This window comes from Calliopsis andreniformis, unplaced genomic scaffold (genome assembly GCF_051401765.1).
Source record: "Calliopsis andreniformis isolate RMS-2024a unplaced genomic scaffold, iyCalAndr_principal scaffold0293, whole genome shotgun sequence".
Taxonomy (NCBI): domain Eukaryota; kingdom Metazoa; phylum Arthropoda; class Insecta; order Hymenoptera; family Andrenidae; genus Calliopsis; species Calliopsis andreniformis.
Window position 1 is genome coordinate 15,107 of NW_027480702.1, and position 19,359 is coordinate 34,465.

The window sequence follows — 19,359 nt, forward strand, 5'->3', positions numbered from 1 at the left end:
GACGTGAAATTCGCAATATTTCTTCAGCTCGGTGACATTTCACCATTATGACTCGAAACTTCCCAAGCATCGGTTTTAGTGGTATACAGGGTGTAACAAAAATGTCGCAATTCCTTAAAAGGGGTGATTCAGGGGGTGATTTGAAACAACTTTTTCCTTAGCGAAAATGTAAGATGAGGCTTTGTTAACCAGTTATTAATGAAAAACACCGGCCAATGAGAGCACGAGTTTGCCGTCCGAGCGACTGCGGTGGCGTGCAGCCGAGTCCCCACCATTTTTGTCATAGATTTTTGACTATAAGAAGGCCAAGAGACTCGGTCTAGCGGGCTCATTTCCAATCCAGTTCGAGTTCAGTATGCGGCTGAGACTGGAAGCAAGATCGATCATTAGTTCTCCTTCGAGCAGAATCATAGAGTACAGTACGTAAAGTAAATTCACTGTAACGTGGTCTTAACGACGCGTCCCCCGCATACCTCTGTGCGTAATCTAGAGAGAGAGGACGTAGTTCCGGGACACTTAAAACTCTTCGACAATTGTATTCCTTCGAGTCAAACTTAAACGTGTAGTAATATACATTTTTATAAGGTTTGTTAAATTGGACTTAGTTCAATCAAAACCTTTCCTAAATCCAATAAGAAGCGAACGCGTAACGATCCCACAAATATTATATCTTTACCGCTCGAGATATATTATAAATTTAAAAGTTACGAGGCTATACTAACATCTTCGCAATCCTTGCGAAGGTCCCTTTCCTAACCTACAAGTGGCTCCTGGTGTTGGCGATTGCGCACTGGTTCTTCCACGTCCCGTAGCTCCTGGCGAGTGCAAAGTTACTCACTAGTTCGTTCACAGTCTTTATTCCACCCTAGTGGCTCCCGATACTCGCCAAGTTGAGTGTTGGTTCGTCCACGAAAACCTACCTAAAACCTGAGGAGGTTCCCGGTGTTGGCCTTTGCGCACTGGTTCGTCTACATCCGTGAGGTGCCTCTCAACGAGTGCAAAGTTACCCGTTGGTTCGTCCACGAAACAATAACAATATCCCAAAAAACCCTCACCCTCGGTCGGACTATCTAGCCCTCGGATCGTAACACGTTATTATATTGTCGGCGTCGGCGCTCTTCACGGTGCATTATAAACACTAAGTTTATAAGCTGTAAGCAGACGAAGGATACAGAAAATTAATAAAAAATTAAATGGAATAAGTATTTTATTAAAATGTATTATTCGGAAATGGTAATTACGGCGTGATACGCCTGGTGCTCCTCGCAGATGTTTTGCTGCCGCCGACGTCGCATGGCATAGAACCTCATAAACCAATGGTTTATGAGCTGAAAAAATACATAAAGAATTAATTTTATAAATTTAAGGGTGCGTGGATGCTTGACAATGTAAAAACTATCGCGAGCTACTCTAGGAGTACCCTCAGACAATATCTTTTCAGTTACTCACAATGCAATGTCACTATCTGAAAGTATTCCAGAGAGAAGCTCGTTACAGCTTAATTAAAGTATAATTAAAGTGAAAATAGTACTTACGATATCCAGTGCTGCCGATTCCAATTTTTTTGGGAATCTTTCCAATGTAAAAAAATATAATTTGGATTTTTATAAATCTTTATTCTGAATTGCAACAATGTTTCATCAGATCACACGTTATATGTTAGATTATATAATCAAGGAACAAAAACAAGTATCGAAAGTATCGAAGGATACAGAAAGTGCTCTGTCTTGTTTCTATGGTTTTTTTATTTACTTTTGAATATATTCATGTGAGATCAGATATCGTACAGACTTCTTCCGTGCGTTGAGTTAAAAAATCAAATTTCTTTTTATTTAAAATTGTTCCATATTCCAACAGGTTATGGGCCCAGAATTCATTCTATAATAATTAAGTGTATCGCGTGTTAATTAGTTTAGTGTTTTTTTAATCAATTAAGTGTAAAATACTTTAAACTGCGTGACGATGGAGATGTCCAAAGACAGGAGAAACATTCAGCAATTCAGTGGTACGAAATACAACGCGTGGATGCATAGAGTTCGTAATTTATTATATGAGCTCGATGTATTAAAAGTTCTTGACGAGCAACCACCAGTTCCTGTCACCGCAGTATGGTCGAAGGCGGAACGCATTGCCAAATGCACTGTTGTGCAATATTTATCTGATACGCATTTGAAGTACGACACTCCGGGAAGTACAGCAAAATCAATAATATTAAGTTTAGATTCAGTGTATGAGAGTCAAAGTACGGCTACGGAATTATCCATTAGGAAAAAGCTCTTAAGATTGAAAATGAAAAGTGACAGTTCGTTGAAAGATCATTTCGAAGTGTTTGACGATTTAGTCACAGATTTATCAGCTGCGGGTGTGACTGTGCGGGAAAACGAAACTATTTCAATTTTGTTATCTAGTTTGCCCGAAGTATATGATACGGTGTCAACTGTCATTGAGACGATGATGACAGAAGCGAGAATTACACTTGACATAGTTAAAAAGAGACTGTCGGATCATGAAACGAAAATTAAAAGTGAAAATTTGGATACCAGCGCGAAAGTACTCCAAGCTGAAGTGGAAAATCAAAGACCACATAATTTTGGAAGTACACGCTTTAAAAGAGGAAGTAATAGAAGAGGTAACATTAGAAGAGGAAATACATTCAAGCCGAATAGACAATCTTTTACCGGAAAATGTCATCAGTGTGGAAGAACAGGACACAAGATTAAAGAGTGTTATTACTATAAGAAGAGGCTCCAATATAGAGCAGAACAAAGAAACAAAAATCAAAATATACATACAATTCAGACGACGCAAGCTGTTACAAGCGACAACGTGTCGGCATATGCCTTTATGACCGGAGACTACCAGGTCATGAAAACCGGAAAATTAACATTTATCCTGGATTCTGGAGCATCGGATCATATAGTCAAAGAAGATAATGTATTTTCAAATATGACCATACTTGATCCACCCATCAGGATTTCGATAGCGAAAAATGGAGAATATATAATTGCATCGAAGAAGGGGCAGATACCTGTGACCACCAATATGGGAATTGAAGGCGTTTTGGAGGACGTATTGTACTGCCCGGACGTGCCGTACAACTTACTATCCGTTAGAAAGTTGCAGCAAAAAGGAATGAGTATAACTTTCAATGAGAGGGGCGTCGAAATAATCAAAAACGGTAAAATGATGATGATTGGTAAGCCTTCAAATAATTTAATATTTATAGATTTTGATGTCATCGAAAAAGGAGTAAATTCACTTAATTCTTATATTTCTAATAAGATAGTTAATAATTATGAATTATGGCATAGGCGCTTAGGGCATATAGGAAAGGCAAAATTTTTACAGTTGAAGAATAAGCAGATGGTGGAGGATGTGACGTATCTTGAAAAAGTAATTCCAGACGATAATATATGTGAAGCTTGTATTAAAGGAAAACAAGCACAATTGCTATTTGAAAAGGCAAAAGATAAAAGTCACATTAGGCAGCCATTGTTTATTGTTCACACAGACGTTTGTGGACCGATCACTCCTTCTACAATTAATGATAAAAAGTATTTTATAACTTTCATAGATGAATTTACGCATTATTGTGTGACGTATTTACTTGAAAATAAATCAGATGTTTTTACAATCTTTGAGGATTACGTTGCTAAAAGTGAAGCACGTTTTAATTTAAAGATTGTCAATATATACTGTGATAATGGCAAGGAATATTTATCTAATGAGATGAAAAATTATTGTATACAAAAGGGTATAAGCTATCACTTAACGGTTCCGCGAACTCCTCAGTTAAATGGTGTTGCAGAACGCATGAATAGAACTATAACTGAAAAAGCACGTGCAATGATAAACGGTGCAAGTTTAGGAAAAGAGTTCTGGGGAGAAGCAGTTTTAACTGCTACATATTTAATTAATTTAACCCCATCGAAAGCTCTTAATGTTAATAAAACCCCATTTGAATTGTGGCATAATAAAAGGCCCAAATTGAAGTATTTAAAAGTGTTTGGTTCCACAGTGTATGTGCATGATAAAGTTAGGAAATCGAAATTTGACGAAAAGTCTTATAAATGTATATTGGTAGGGTTTACACCAAATGGATACAAAGTGTGGAACGTAGAAAATGGGAAATTTGAGATAGTAAGAGATGTAATAGTTGATGAAATTAATTACTTAGAATCTCGGCCGGTAATAAAGGGAATAGGTTTAAAACGTGGTTTATGTGAAACTGATGCATCTCGTGAAGTGCCGAAATCAGTAGATATACAGTGTGAAGTAAATAAATCTGATAATCAAAAATCAGATGCGTTAAAAAGAAAAAAATCCGATAACAATAAATCAGATATGATAGAGCCGAGAATTAAAGTAATGGTAGATCAAGAGAAAAGTAAATCTGTAACTAAAACAGATGTAACAGGAGTATCGGGACCAGAGAATAATCAAGTGGTAGAATTCAAAGATAGTATAGAACCTAGAAGGAGTGATAGGATTAAGCGACAGTCTCCTATGTCATATAATGAATTTAATAATGACGATGATTATCTTTTATGCGCTCAATCGATAATTTGTAAAATACCCAACTCATTTGATGAAATTAAAACTAGAGATGACAGAGCTAAGTGGGAACAAGCTATTGCCGATGAAATAAACTCGTTAGTCATAAATAAAACTTGGGATTTGGTATCGAAGCCAAAGAATAAGAACATTGTTGATTGTAAATGGGTATTCACGATCAAAAATGATGAATTCGGAAATCCGTTAAAATACAAAGCTCGATTAGTGGCCCGTGGTTTCAGTCAGAAATATTTAGAAGATTATAATGAAACATTTGCACCTGTAGCTAGAATGTCAAGCTTTAGATTTCTTATGGCTTTTTCTAATCAGCATAATTTGCTAGTGCATCAAATGGATGTTAAGACGGCATTTTTAAATGGTATTTTAAGGGAAGAAATTTATATGCGAATTCCCGAAGGTGTTAAATGTGATAGTAATAATCAAGTGTGTAAATTGAATAAAGCTTCGTATGGTCTCAAGCAATCAGCCAGATGCTGGTTTGAGATGTTCGAAAAAGCTCTTTTAGAGAAAGGTTTCCGAAATTCATCAGCGGATCGTTGTATTTATATATTAGATAGAAAGAATATATTAAAGAATATATATGTGGTACTATATGTGGATGATCTAGTGATTATGACTGCTGAATCTGAGACAATGCAAAATTTCAAAAATTATTTGAAAAATAGATTTTGCATGTCAGATTTAAATGAAATTAAGTTATTTCTTGGAATAAAAGTGGAAAGAACTAATGGACAAGTAACATTGGATCAAAGTGCATATATTAAGACTGTTCTTATGAAATTTAATATGTTAGATTGCAAACCCGTAAGTACACCTCTTCCAAGTGTATTTGATCATATAGCTTTGAATTCAGAAGAAGAGTATAATGCACCTTGTCGTAATTTAATTGGATCCTTGATGTACATAATGATTTGTACGAGACCCGATTTAAGCATAGCGGTAAATATTATAAGTCGATACTCAAGTAAAAATAACAGAGAACTGTGGCAAAATCTTAAAAGGGTTCTGAGGTATCTTAAAGGGTCTGCTGATATTAAATTAACATATGTTAAAATTGATTATAAAAATGTATTTAGTGGATATGTCGATTCTGATTGGGGAGGTAATGAAAATACAGATCGTAAGAGCACAACGGGATATTTATTTAAGTTATATGAACAATGTACAATCTGCTGGAATACGAAAAGGCAAACATCAGTGGCTGTCTCGTCCACAGAAGCAGAGTACATGGCTCTTTTTGAAGCTGTGAGAGAGGCATTATGGTTAAAATCCTTGGCAATCAGTATTAATATAAATGTCTTTGATCCAATAATAATTTACGAAGACAATATGGGTTGCATTAATATTGCGAGTAATCCAAGTAGCCATAAGCGTTCAAAACATATAGACATAAAATACCACTTTTCAAGAGAACAAGTTGAAAAGAATGTAATAAAACTTGAATATATTCCTACAGGTGATCAACTAGCAGATGCTTTAACGAAGCCGTTGCCAGCAAGCAAATATTTGGAATTTAGTGCAAAAATGGGATTAAAATAATAAGATTAATATAAGCATAAAAATTATTATTATTTTGTATATACTTTGTATGGTCTGGATGGGTTTTTCTGGGTTTCCCCATTCCCTTGCAACGAATGTTGGACCATTTGTATTTTGTTCCCAGAATTAGAGTCAAAATAAAACACAAGGTAGACAGTCTGTACGGTAATACTCGTAGTACACTTATTAGACTTATTAATGTACAATTAATATGAACAGCAACAACTTGTTTTTGAGGGGGCCTGTTAGATTATATAATCAAGGAACAAAAACAAGTATCGAAAGTATCGAAGGATACAGAAAGTGTTCTGTCTTGTTTCTATGGTTTTTTATTTACTTTTGAATATATTCATGTGAGATCAGATATCGTACAGACTTCTTCCGTGCGTTGAGTTAAAAAATCAAATTTCTTTTTATTTAAAATTGTTCCATATTCCAACAATTGAGGATTGAGTATTGAGGATTGCGGATTGAAGATTGAGTATTCAGGATTGGAGATTGACGATTGAGGATTGAGGATTGAGGATCGAGGATTGAGGATTGAGGATTGAAGAATGAGTATTGAGGATTGAAGATTGAGGGTTGGGGACTGAGTGTTGAGGATTGAGGATTGAAGATTGAGGATTGGGGACTGAGTGTTGAGGGTTGAGTGATGAGAATTGATGTTTGTGGATAGAGATTTGAAGATTGCAGGTTGAGTATTGAGTATTGAAAGCTGTGAATTGATGATGTTCTATTGAGGATTGAGGATTGACAACTGATTGCTGAGGACTGAGGTCTGAAGATTGAGGATTCAGGATTGAGGATTCAGGATTGAGGTTTGCGGGCTGAGGATTGAGGATTGAGGATTGAGGATTGAGGATTGAGGATTGAGGATTGAAGATTGAGGATTGGGTATTGCGGATTGAATATTGACGGTCGAGGATTGAGTATTGAGGGTTGAGGATTGAAGATTGAAGAATGAATATTGATGATTGAAGATTGAGGATTGAGGATTGAGGGTTGTGCATTGAGGACGAGGACTGAGGGTTGAGTATTGATGTTTGAGGTCTGAGGATTGAGGATTGAGGATAGGGAATTGAGGATTGAGGATTGAGGATTGAAGATTGAGGATTGGGTATTGAGGATTGAAGAATGAGGATTGAGGATTGAGGATTGAGGATTGAGGATTGAGGATTGAGTATTGAAGATTGAAGATTGGGGGTTGAGGATTGAGTATTGAAGATTGAGTATTTGGGACTGAGGATTGAGGATTGAGGATCGAGGATTGAATATTGAGGATTGAGGATTGAGGATTCAGGATTGAGGATTGAAGATTGAGGATTGGGGATTGAGGATTGAAGATTGATGATTCAGGATTGAGGATTCAGAATTGAGGTTTGAGGACTGAGGATTGAGTATTGAAGATTGAGTATTGAGGATTGAGGATTGAAGATTGAGGATTGAGGATTGAGCATGAGGGCTGAGGGTTGAGGATTGAGGTTTGAGGACTGAGGACTGAGGATTGAGGATTGAGAATTGAGGATTGAGGATTGGGGATTGAAGATTGAGGATTGGGTATTGATGATTGAAGAATGAGGATTGAGGATTGAGTATCGAGGATTGAGGATTGAAGATTGAGCATTGAGGATTGAAGACTCACGATTGAGGACTGAGGATTGAGGATTGAGGATTGAGGATTGAGGATTGAGGATTGAGAATTGAGGATTGAGGATTGAAGATTGAGTATTGAGGATTGAAGATTGACGATTGAGGATTGAGGATTGAGGTATGAGGATTGAATATTGGGGACTGAGTGTTGAGGGTTGAGTGATGAGAATTGATGTTTGTGGATAGAGGTTTGAAGATTGCAGATTGAGTATTGAGTATTGAAAACTGTGAATTGATAATATTCTATTGAGAATTGAGGATTGACAACTGATTGTTGAGGACTGAGGGCCGAAGATTGAGGATTCAGGATTGAGGATTCAGAATTGAGGTTTGAGGACTGAGGATTGAGGATTGAAGATTGTGTATTGAGGATTGAAGATTGAGGATTGAGGATTGTGGATTGAGGATTGAGGATGAGGGCTGAGGGTTGAGGATTGATGTTTGAGGTCTGAGGATCGAGGATTGAGGATTGAAGATTGAGGATTGGGTATTGAGGATTGAAGTATGAGGTTTGAGGATTTAGGTTTGAAGCTTGAGGATTGGGGACTGAGTATTGAGGGTTGAGTGATGAGAATTGATGTTTGTCGATAGAGATCTGAAGATTGCAGATTGAGTAATGAGTATTGAAAACTGTGAATTGAGGATATTCTATTGAGGATTGGGGATTGACAACTGATTGTTGAGGACTGAGGGCTGAAGCTTGAGGATTCAGGATTGAGGATTCAGGATTGAGAATTGAGGATTGAGGATTCAGGATTGAAGATTGTGGATTCGGTACTGAGGATTGAAGAATGAGGATTGAGGATTGAGGTACTGAGGATTGAGGATTGCAGATTGAGTATTGAGGATTGAAAATTGAGGATTGAGGATTGAGGATTGAGGATTGAGGATTGAGGATTGAGGATAGAGGATTGAATATTGAGTATTGAGTATTGAAGATTGAGGATTGAGGATTGAGGATTGAGGATTGAGGATTGAAGATTGAGGACTGGGTATTGAGGATTGAGGAATGGGGATTGAGGATTGAGGATTGAAGATTGAGGATTGAAGATTGTGTATTGAGAACTGAGGACTGAGGATAGAGGATTGAGAATTGACGATTGAGGATTGAGGATTGAGGATCGAGAATTGAGGATTGAGGATTGAGGATTGAAGATTGAGTATTGGTTATTGAGGGTTGAAGATTGATTATTGAGGATTGAGGATTGAGGATTGAGGATTGAAGATTGAGTATTGAGGATTGAAGACTGACGATTGGGGATTGAGGATTGAGGATTGAGTATTGAGGATTGAGGATTGAAGTTTGAGTATCGAGGACTGAAGATTGAGGATTGAAGATTGAGGACTCAGGATTGAGGATTCAGAATTGAGGTTTGAGGTCTGAGGATTGAGGATTGAAGATTGAGTATTGAGGATTGAAGGCTGACGATTGAGGATTGACGATTGAGGATTGAAGATTGAATATTGATGATTGAAGATTGAGTATTGAGAATTGAGGATTGAGGATTGAGGATTGAAGATTGAGGATTCGGTATTGAGGATTGAAGAATGAGGATTGAGGATTGAGGATTGAGGATAGAGGATTGAATATTGAGTATTGAGTATTGAAGATTGAGGATTGAGGATTGAGGATTGAGGATTGAGGATTGAAGATTGAGGACTGGGTATTGAGGATTGAGGAATGGGGATTGAGGATTGAGGATTGAAGATTGAGGATTGAAGATTGTGTATTGAGAACTGAGGACTGAGGATAGAGGATTGAGAATTGACGATTGAGGATTGAGGATTGAGGATCGAGAATTGAGGATTGGGGATTGAGGATTGAAGATTGAGTATTGGTTATTGAGGGTTGAAGATTGATTATTGAGGATTGAGGATTGAGGATTGAGGATTGAAGATTGAGTATTGAGGATTGAAGACTGACGATTGGGGATTGAGGATTGAGGATTGAGTATTGAGGATTGAGGATTGAAGTTTGAGTATCGAGGACTGAAGATTGAGGATTGAAGATTGAGGACTCAGGATTGAGGATTCAGAATTGAGGTTTGAGGTCTGAGGATTGAGGATTGAAGATTGAGTATTGAGGATTGAAGGCTGACGATTGAGGATTGACGATTGAGGATTGAAGATTGAATATTGATGATTGAAGATTGAGTATTGAGAATTGAGGATTGAGGATTGAGGATTGAAGATTGAGGATTCGGTATTGAGGATTGAAGAATGAGGATTGAGAATTGAGGATTGAGGGTTGAGGATTGAAGATTGAGTTTAGGGTTTTGAGGATTGAAGTATGAGGATTGAAAATTGAGGATTGAGGATTCAGAATTGAGGATTGAGGATTGAGGATTGAAGATTGAGTATTGGGTATTGAGGATGGAAGACTGAGGATTGAGGATTGAGGATTGAGGATTGAGGATTAAGGATTGAGGATAGAGGATTGAATATTGAGTATTGAGGATTGAAGATTGAGGATTGAGAATTGAGGATTGAGGATTGAGGATTGAAGATTGAGGATTGGGGTTTGAGGATTGAAGATTGAGGATACAGGATTGAGGGTTCAGAATTGTGGTTTGAGGACTGAGGATTGAGGATTGAAGATTGGGTATTGAGGATTGAGGATTGAGGATTGAAGATTGAGGATTGAGGATTGAGGATGAGGGCTGAGGGTTGAGGATTGAGGTTTGAGGACTGAGGACTGAGGATTGAGGATTGAGAATTGAGGATTGAGGATTGAGGATTGAAGATTGAAGATTGAGGATTGAGGATTGAGGATGAGGGCTGAGGGTTGAGGATTGAGGTTTGAGGACTGAGGACTGAGGATTGAGGATTGAGAATTGAGGATTGAGGATTGAGGATTGAAGATTGAGGAATGGGTATTGAGGATTGAGGAATGGTGATTGAGGATTGAGGATTGAGAATCGAGGATTGAGGATTGATGATTGAAGATTGAAGATTGTGTATTGAGGATTGAAGAATGAGTATTGAGGATTGAGGATTGAGGATTGAGGATTGAAGATTGAGTATTGAAGATTAAAGACTGACGATTGAGGATTGAGGATTGAGGATTGAGGATTGAGGATTAAGGATTGAGGATTGAAGGTTGAGTATTGAGGATTGAAGGCTGACGATTGAGGATTGAGGATTGAGGTTTGAGTATTGAGGATTGAGGGTTGAAGTTTGAGTATTGAGGATTTAGGATTGTGGATTGAGGATTGAAGATTGAGGATTGGGGATTGAGGATTGAAGATTGAGGATTCAGGATTGAGGTTTCAGGATTGTGGTTTGAGGACTGAGGATTGAGGATTGAAGATTGGGTATTGAGGATTGAGGATTGAGGATTGAAGATAGAGGATTGAGGATTGAGGATGAGGGCTGAGGGTTGAGGATTGAGGTTTGAGGACTGAGGACTGAGGATTGAGGATTGAGAATTGAGGATTGAGGATTGAGGATTGAAGATTGAGGACTGGGTATTGAGGATTGAGGAATGGGGATTGAGGATTGAGGATTGAAGATTGAGGATTGAAGATTGTGTATTGAGGACTGAGGACTGAGTATTGAGGATTGAGAATTTACGATTTAGGATTGTGGATTGAGGATCGAGAATTGAGGATTGAGGATTGAGGATTGAAGATTGAGTATTGGTTATTGAGGGTTGAAGATTGAGTATTGAGGATTGAGGATTGAGGATTGAGGATTGAAGATTGAGTATTGAGGATTGAAGACTGACGATTGAGGATTGAGGATTGAGGATTGAGTATTGAGGATTGAAGATTGAAGTTTGAGTATCGGGGATTGAAGATTGAGGGTTGCAGATTGAGGATTCAGGATTGAGGATTCAGAATTGAGGTTTGAGGACTGAGGTTTGAGGATTGAAGATTGAGTATTGAGGATTGAGGATTGAGGATTGAAGATTGAGGATTGAGGATTGAGGATGAGGGCTGAGGGTTGAGGATTTAGGTTTGAGGACTGAGGACTGAGGATTGATGATTGAGAATCGAGGATTGAGGATTGATGATTGAAGATTAAACATTGTGTATTGAGGATTGAAGAATGAGTATTGAGGATTGAGGATTGAGTATGGAGGATTGAAGATTGAGGGTTGAGGGTTGAGGATTCAAGATTGAGGATTGAAGAATGAGGATTGAGGATTGAGGATTGAGGATTGAGGATTGAGGATTGAGGATTGAGGATTGTGGATTGAGGATTAAGAATTAAGGATTGAGGATTGAAGATTGAGTATTGAGGATTGAATATCGAGGATTGACGATTGAGGATTGAGGATTGACGATGAGTGCTGAGGGTTGAGGATTGAGGTTTGAGGACTGTGGACTGAGGATTTAGGATTGAGAATCGAGGATTGAGGATTGAGGATTGAAGATTGAGTATTGGGTATTGAGGATTGAAGAATGAGGATTGAAAATTGAGGATTGAGGATTCAGAATTGAGGATTGAGGATTGAGGATTGAAGATTAAGGATTGGGTATTGAGGATGGAAGAATGAGGATTGAGGATTGAGGATGGAGGATTGAGGATTGAAGATTGAGTATTGAGGATTGAAGATTGACGACTGAGGATTGAGGATTGGGGATTGAGGATTGAATATTGAGGAATGAGGATTGAAGATTGAGTATTGAGGATTGAAGATTGAGGATTGAGGTTTGGGGACTGAGGATTGTGAATTGAGGATTGAGGATTGAGGACTGAGGATTGAGGATTGAGTATTGAGGATTGAACATTGAGGATTGGGTATCGCGGATTGAACATTGAGGATTGATGATTTAGTATTGAGGAATGAGGATTGAAGATTGAGTATTGAGGATTGATGATTCAGGATTGAGGTTTGGGGACTTAGAATTGTGAATTGAGGATTGAGGATTGAGGATTGAGGATTGAAGATTGAGGACTGGGTATTGAGGATTGAGGAATGGGGATTGAGGATTGAGTATTGAAGACTGAGGATTGAAGACTGTGTATTGAGGACTGAGGACTGAGGATAGAGGATTGAGAATTGACGATTGAGGACTGAGGATTGAGGATCGAGAATTGAGGATTGAGGATTGAGGATTGAAGATTGAGTATTGGTTATTGAGGGTTGAAGATTGAGTATTGAGGATTGAGGATTGAGGATTGAGGATTGAGGATTGAAGATTGAGTATTGAGGATTGAAGACTGACGATTGAGGATTGAGGATTGAGGATTGAGTATTGAGGATTGAGGATTGAAGTTTGAGTATCGAGGATTGAAGATTCAGGATTGAAGATTGAGGATTCAGGATTGAGGATTCAGAATTGAGTTTTGAGGCCTGAGGATTGAGGATTGAAGATTGAGTATTGAGGATCGAGGATTGAGGATTGAAGATTGAGGATTGAGGATTGAGGATGAGGGCTGACGGTTGAGGATTGAGGTTTGAGGACTGAGGACTGAGGATTGAAGATTGAGGATTGGGGACTGAGTGTTGAGGGTTGAGTGATGAGAATTGATGTTTGTGGATAGAGATTTGAAGATTGCAGGTTGAGTATTGACTATTGAAAGCTGTGAATTGTTGATATTCTATTGAGGATTGAGGATTGACTACTGATTGTTGAGGAATGAGGGCTGAAGATTGAGGATTCAGTATTGAGGATTCAGGATTGAGGTTTGAGTATTGAGGATTGAGGATTGAGGATTGAAGATTGAGGATTGGGTGTTGCGGATTGAACATTGACGGTTGAGGATTGAGGATTGAGGATTGAGGATTGAGGATTGAGGATTGAAGATTGAGGATTGGGTATTGAGGGTCGAAGAATGAGGATTGAGGATTGAAGATTGAGGATTGGGGATTGAGGATTGATGATTGAGGATTCAGGATTGAGGATTCAGAATTGAGGTCTGAGGACTGAGGATTGAGGATTGAAGATTGAGTATTGAGGATTGAGGATTGAGGATTGAATATTGAGGATTGAGGATTGAGGGTGAGGGCTGAGGTTTGAGCATTGAGGTTTGAGGACTGAGGACTGAGGATTGAGGATTGAGAATTGAGGATTGAGGATTGAGGATTGAAGATTGAGGATTGGGTATTGAGGATTGAAGTTTGAGGATTAGTTATTGCGGATCCAACATTGAGGGCTGAGGATTGAGGATTGAGGATCGAGGATTGAGGATTGAGGATTGTGGATTGCAGATTGAGTATTGAGGATTGAAGATTGAGGATTGAGGATTGAGGATTGCAGATTGAGTACTGAGGATGGAAGAATGAGGATTGAGGATTGAGGATTGAGGATCGAGGATTGAAGATTGAGTATTGAGGATTGAAGATTGACGATTGAGGATTGAGGATTGAGGATTGAGGACTGAATCTTGGGGACAGAGTGCTGAGGGTTGAGTGATGAGAATTGATGTTTGTGGATAGAGGTTTGATGATTGCAGATTGAGTATTGAGTATTGAAAACTGTGAATTGAGGATATTCTATTGAGGATTGAGGATTGACAACTGATTGTTGAGGACTGAGGGCCGAAGATTGAGGATTCAGTATTGAGGATTCAGAATTGAGGATTGAGGGCTGAGGATTGAGGATTGGGGATTGAGGATTGAGGATTGAGGATTGAGGATTGAAGTTTGAGGATTAGTTATTGCGGATTCAACATTGAGGGCTGAGGATTGAGGATTGAGGATCGAGGATTGAGGATTGAAGATTGAATATTGATGATTGAAGATTGAGTATTGAGAATTGAGGATTGAGGATTGAGGATTGAAGATTGAGGATTCGGTATTGAGGATTGAAGAATGAGGATTGAGGATTGAGGATTGAGGATTGAGGATTGCAGATTGAGTATTGAGGATTGAAGATTGAGGATTGAGGATTGAGGATTGCAGATTGAGTACTGAGGATGGAAGAATGAGGATTGAGGATTGAGGATTGAGGATCGAGGATTGAAGATTGAGTATTGAGGATTGAAGATTGACGATTGAGGATTGAGGATTGAGGATTGAGGACTGAATATTGGGGACAGAGTGCTGAGGGTTGAATGATGAGAATTGATGTTTGTGGATAGAGGTTTGATGATTGCAGATTGAGTATTGAGTATTGAAAACTGTGAATTGAGGATATTCTATTGAGGATTGACGATTGACAACTGATTGTTAAGGACTGAGGGCCGAAGATTGAGGATTCAGGATTGAGGATTAAGAATTGAGGTTTGAGGACTGAGGATTGAGGATTGAAGATTGAGTATTGAGGATTGAAGGTTGAGGATTGAGGATTGAGGATTGAGGATTGACGATGAGGGCTGAGGGTTGTGGATTGAGGTGTGAGGACTGAGGACTGAGGGTTGAGGATTGAGAATTGAGGATTGAGGATAGAGGATTGAAGATTGATTATTGGGTATTGAGGATTGAAGAATGAGGATTGAAAATTGAGGATTGAGGATTCAGAATTGAGGATTGCCGATTGAGGATTGAAGATTGAGTATCGGGTATTGAGGATGGAAGAATGAGGATTGAGGATTGAGCATTGAGGATCGAGGATTGAAGATTGAGTATTGAGGATTGAAGATTGACGATTGAGGATTGAGGATTGAGGATTGAGGACTGAATATTGGGGACAGAGTGCTGAGGGTTGAGTGATGAAAATTGATGTTTGTGTATAGAGGTTTGATGATTGCAGATTGAGTATTGAGGATTGAGGATTGAAGATTGAGGATTAGTTATTGCGGATTGAACATTGAGGGCTGAGGATTGAGGATTGAGGATTGAGGATTGAGGAATGAAGATTGAATATTGATGCTTGAAGATTGAGGATTGAGAATTGAGGATTGAGGATTGAGGATTGAAGATTGAGGATTCGGTATTCAGGACTGAAGAATGAGGATTGAGGATTGAGGATTGAGGATTGAGGATTGCAGATTGAGTACTGAGGATTGAAGATTGAGGATTGAGGATTGAGGATTGAGGATTGAGTATTGACGATCGAGGATTGAAGATTGGGTATTGAGGATTGAAGATTGTGGATTGAGGATTGAGTATTGAGGATTGAGGATTGAAGATTGAGGATTGGGGATTGAGGATTGAAGTTTGAGGATTCAGGATTGAGGATTCAGAATTGAGGTCTGTGGACTGAGGTTTCAGGATTGAAGGTTGAGTATTGTGGATTGAGGATTGAGGATTGAATATTGAGGATTGAGGATTGAGGATTGAGGATTGAAGATTGAGGATTGGGTATTGAGGATTGAAGAATGAGGATTGAGGATTGAGGATTGAGGATTGAGGATTGAAGATTGAGTATTGAGGATTGAAGACTGACGATTGGGGATTGAGGATTGAGGATTGAGGATTGAGGATTGAGGATCGAGAATTGAGGATTGAGGATTGAGGATTGAAGATTGAGGGTTGGGTATTGAGGATTGAAGATCGAGGATTGAGGATTGAGGATTGAGGATTGAGGATTGAGAATTGACGATTGAGGATTGAGGATTGAAGATTGAGGATTGGTTATTGAGGATTGAAGATTGAGGATTGAGGATTGAGGATTGAGGATTGAAGATTGAGGATCGGGTATTGAGGATTGAAGGTTGGGGATTGACGATTGAGGATTGAGGATTGAGGATTGAGGACTGAATATTGGGGACAGAGTGTTGAGGGTTGAGTGATGAGAATTGATGTCTGTGGATAGAGGTTTGATGATTGCAGATTGAGTATTGAGTCTTGAAAGCTGTGAATTGAGGATATTCTATTGAGGATTGAGGATTGACAACTGATTGTTGTGGACTGAGGGCCGAAGATTGAGGATTCAGGATTGAGGATTCAGAATTGAGCTTTGAGGGCTGAGGATTGAGGATTGGGGATTGAGGATTGAGGATTGGGGATTGAGGATTGAGAATTGAGGATTGAGGATTGAAGATTGAGTATTGAGGATTGAAGATTGAGGATTGAGGATTGAGGATTGAGGATTGACGATGAGGGCTGACGGTTGAGGATTGAGGTTTGAGGACTGAGAACTGAGGATTGAGGATTGAGAATTGGGGATTGAGGATTGAGGATTGAAGGTTGACGATTGGGTATTGAGGATTGAAGAATGAGGATTGAGGATTGAGGATTGAGGATTGAGGAATGAACTTTGAGGATTGAGGATTGAGGATTGAGGATTGAGGATTGAAGATTGAGTGTTGAGGATTGAAGATTGAGGATTGAGGATTGAGGATTGAGGACTGAGGATTGAGGATTGAAAATTTAGTATTGAGGATTGAAGATTGAGGATTGAGGATTGAGGATTGAGGATTGAGGATGAGGGCTGAGGGTTGAGGATTGAGGTTTGAGGACTGAGGGCTGAGGATTGAGGATTGAGAATTGAGGATTGAGGATTGAGGATTGACGATTGAGGATCGGGTATTGAGGACTGAAGATTGGGGTTTGAGGATTGAGGATTGAGGATTGAGGATTGAGGATTGAGTATTGAGGATTGAACATTGAGGATTGGGTATCGTGGATTGAATATTGAGGATTGAGGATTGAGGATTGGGTATTGAGGATTGAGGACTGAAGATTGTATATTGATGATTGGAGATTGAGGATTGAGGATTGAGGGTTGTGGATTGAGGACGAGGACTGAGGGTTGAGTATTGATGTTTGAGGTCCGAGGATCGAGGATTGAGAATTGAGAATTGAGGATTGAGGATTGAGGATTGAAGATTGAGGATTGGGTATTGAGGATTGAAGAACGAGGATTGAGGATAGAGGATTGAGGATTGAGGAATGAAGATTGAGGGTTGTGGAATGAGGATTGAGGATTGAAGATTGAGTATTGAGGATTGTAGATTGTGGATTGACGATTGAGGACTGATGATTGAGGATTGAAGATTGAGGATTGGGGACTGTGTGTCGAGGGTTGAGTGATGAGAATTGATGTTTGTGGATAGAGATTTGAAGATTGCAGATTGAGTATTGCGTATTGAAAACTCTGAACTGAGGATATTCTATTGAGGATATAGGATTGACAACTGATTGTTGAGGACTGAGGCCCGAAGATTGAGGATTCAGGATTGAGGATTCAGGATTGAGGTTTGAGGACTGAGGATTGAGGATTGAGGATTGAGGATTGAGGATTGAGGATTGAAGATTGAGGATTGAGGATTGACGATTGAGAATTGAGTATTGAGGATTGAGAATTGAGGATTTAGGATTGAAGATTGAGTATAGAGGATTGAAGATTGAGGATTGAGGATTGAGGATTGAGGATTGACGACGAGGGCTGAGGGTTGAGGATTGAGGTTTGAGGACTGAGGACTGAGGATTGAGGATTGAGAATTGAGGATTGTGGATTGAGCATTGAGGATTGAAGATTGAGCATTGGGTATTGAGAATTGAGTATTGAGGATTGAAGATTGAGTATTGAGGATTGAATATTGAGGATTGAGGATTGAGGATTGAGGTTTGAGGATGAGGGCTGAGGGTTGATGATTGAGGTATGAGGACTCAGGGCTGAGGATTGAGGATTGAGAATTGAGGATTGAGGATTGTGGATTGAAGATTGAGGATCGGGTATTGAGGATTGAAGATAGGGGATTGAGGATTGAGGATTGAGAATTGAGTATTGAGGATTGAGGAATGAAGATTGTAAATTGATGATTGAAGATTGAGGATTGAGGATTGGGGGTTATGGATTGAGGACGAGGACAGAGGGTTGAGTATTGATGTTTGAGGTCCGAGGATCGAGGATTGAGGATTGAGAATTGAGGATTGAGGATTGAGGATTGAAGATTGAGGATTGGGTATTGAGGATTGAAGATTGCAGATTGAGTATTGCGTATTGGAAACTCTGAACTGAGGATATTCTTTGAGGATTGAGGATTGACAACTGATTGTTAAGGACTGAGGGCCGAAGAATGAGGATTCAGGATTGAGGATTCAGGATTGAGGTTTGAGGACTGAGGATTGAGGATTGAAGATTGGTTATTGAGGATTGAGGATTGAGGATTGAAGTTTGAGGATTGAGGATTGAGGATGAGGGCTGAGGGTTGAGGATTGAGGTTTGAGGACTGAGGACTGAGGACAGAGGATTGAGGATTGAGAATTCAGGATTGAGGATTGAGGATTGAAGATTGAGGATTGGGTATTGAGGATTGAAAAATGAGGATTGAGGATTGAGTATTGAGGATTGAGGATTGAAGATTGAGAATTGGGGAATGAAGATTGAGGATTGAGGATTGGGTGTTGAGGATTGAGGATTGAGGATTGAAGATTGAGTTTTGAGGATTGAAGATTGAGGATTGAGGATTGAGGATTGAGGATTGAGGATTGAAGACTGAGGATTGGGTATTGAGGATTGAAGAATGAGGATTGAGGATTGAGAATTGAGGATTGAGGACTGAAGATTGTGCATTGAGTACTGAGGACTGAGGATTGAGGATGGAGAATTGACGATTGAGGATTGAGGATTGAGGATCGAGAATTGAGGATTGAGGATTGAGGATTGAAGATTGAGGATTGGTTATTGAGGATTGAAGATTGAGGATTGAGGATTGAGGATTGAGGATTGAGGATTGAAGATTGAGGATCGGGTATTGAGGATTGAAGGTTGGGGATTGACGATTGAGGATTGAGGATTGAGGATTGAGGACTGA

General features: G+C 39.1%; 1 long non-coding RNA gene across 1 annotated transcript; it reads right to left on the reverse strand.

Moving 5' to 3' along the window:
• Positions 1-1,103: 1,103 nt before the first annotated feature.
• On the reverse strand, positions 1,104-1,588 carry LOC143187786 (uncharacterized). The gene is made up of 3 exons (XR_013003293.1): positions 1,536-1,588; positions 1,242-1,328; positions 1,104-1,151 (listed from the first exon to the last, which is right to left on the reverse strand). It is a non-coding gene; the product is annotated as an uncharacterized LOC143187786 (long non-coding RNA).
• Positions 1,589-19,359: the final 17,771 nt, after the last annotated feature.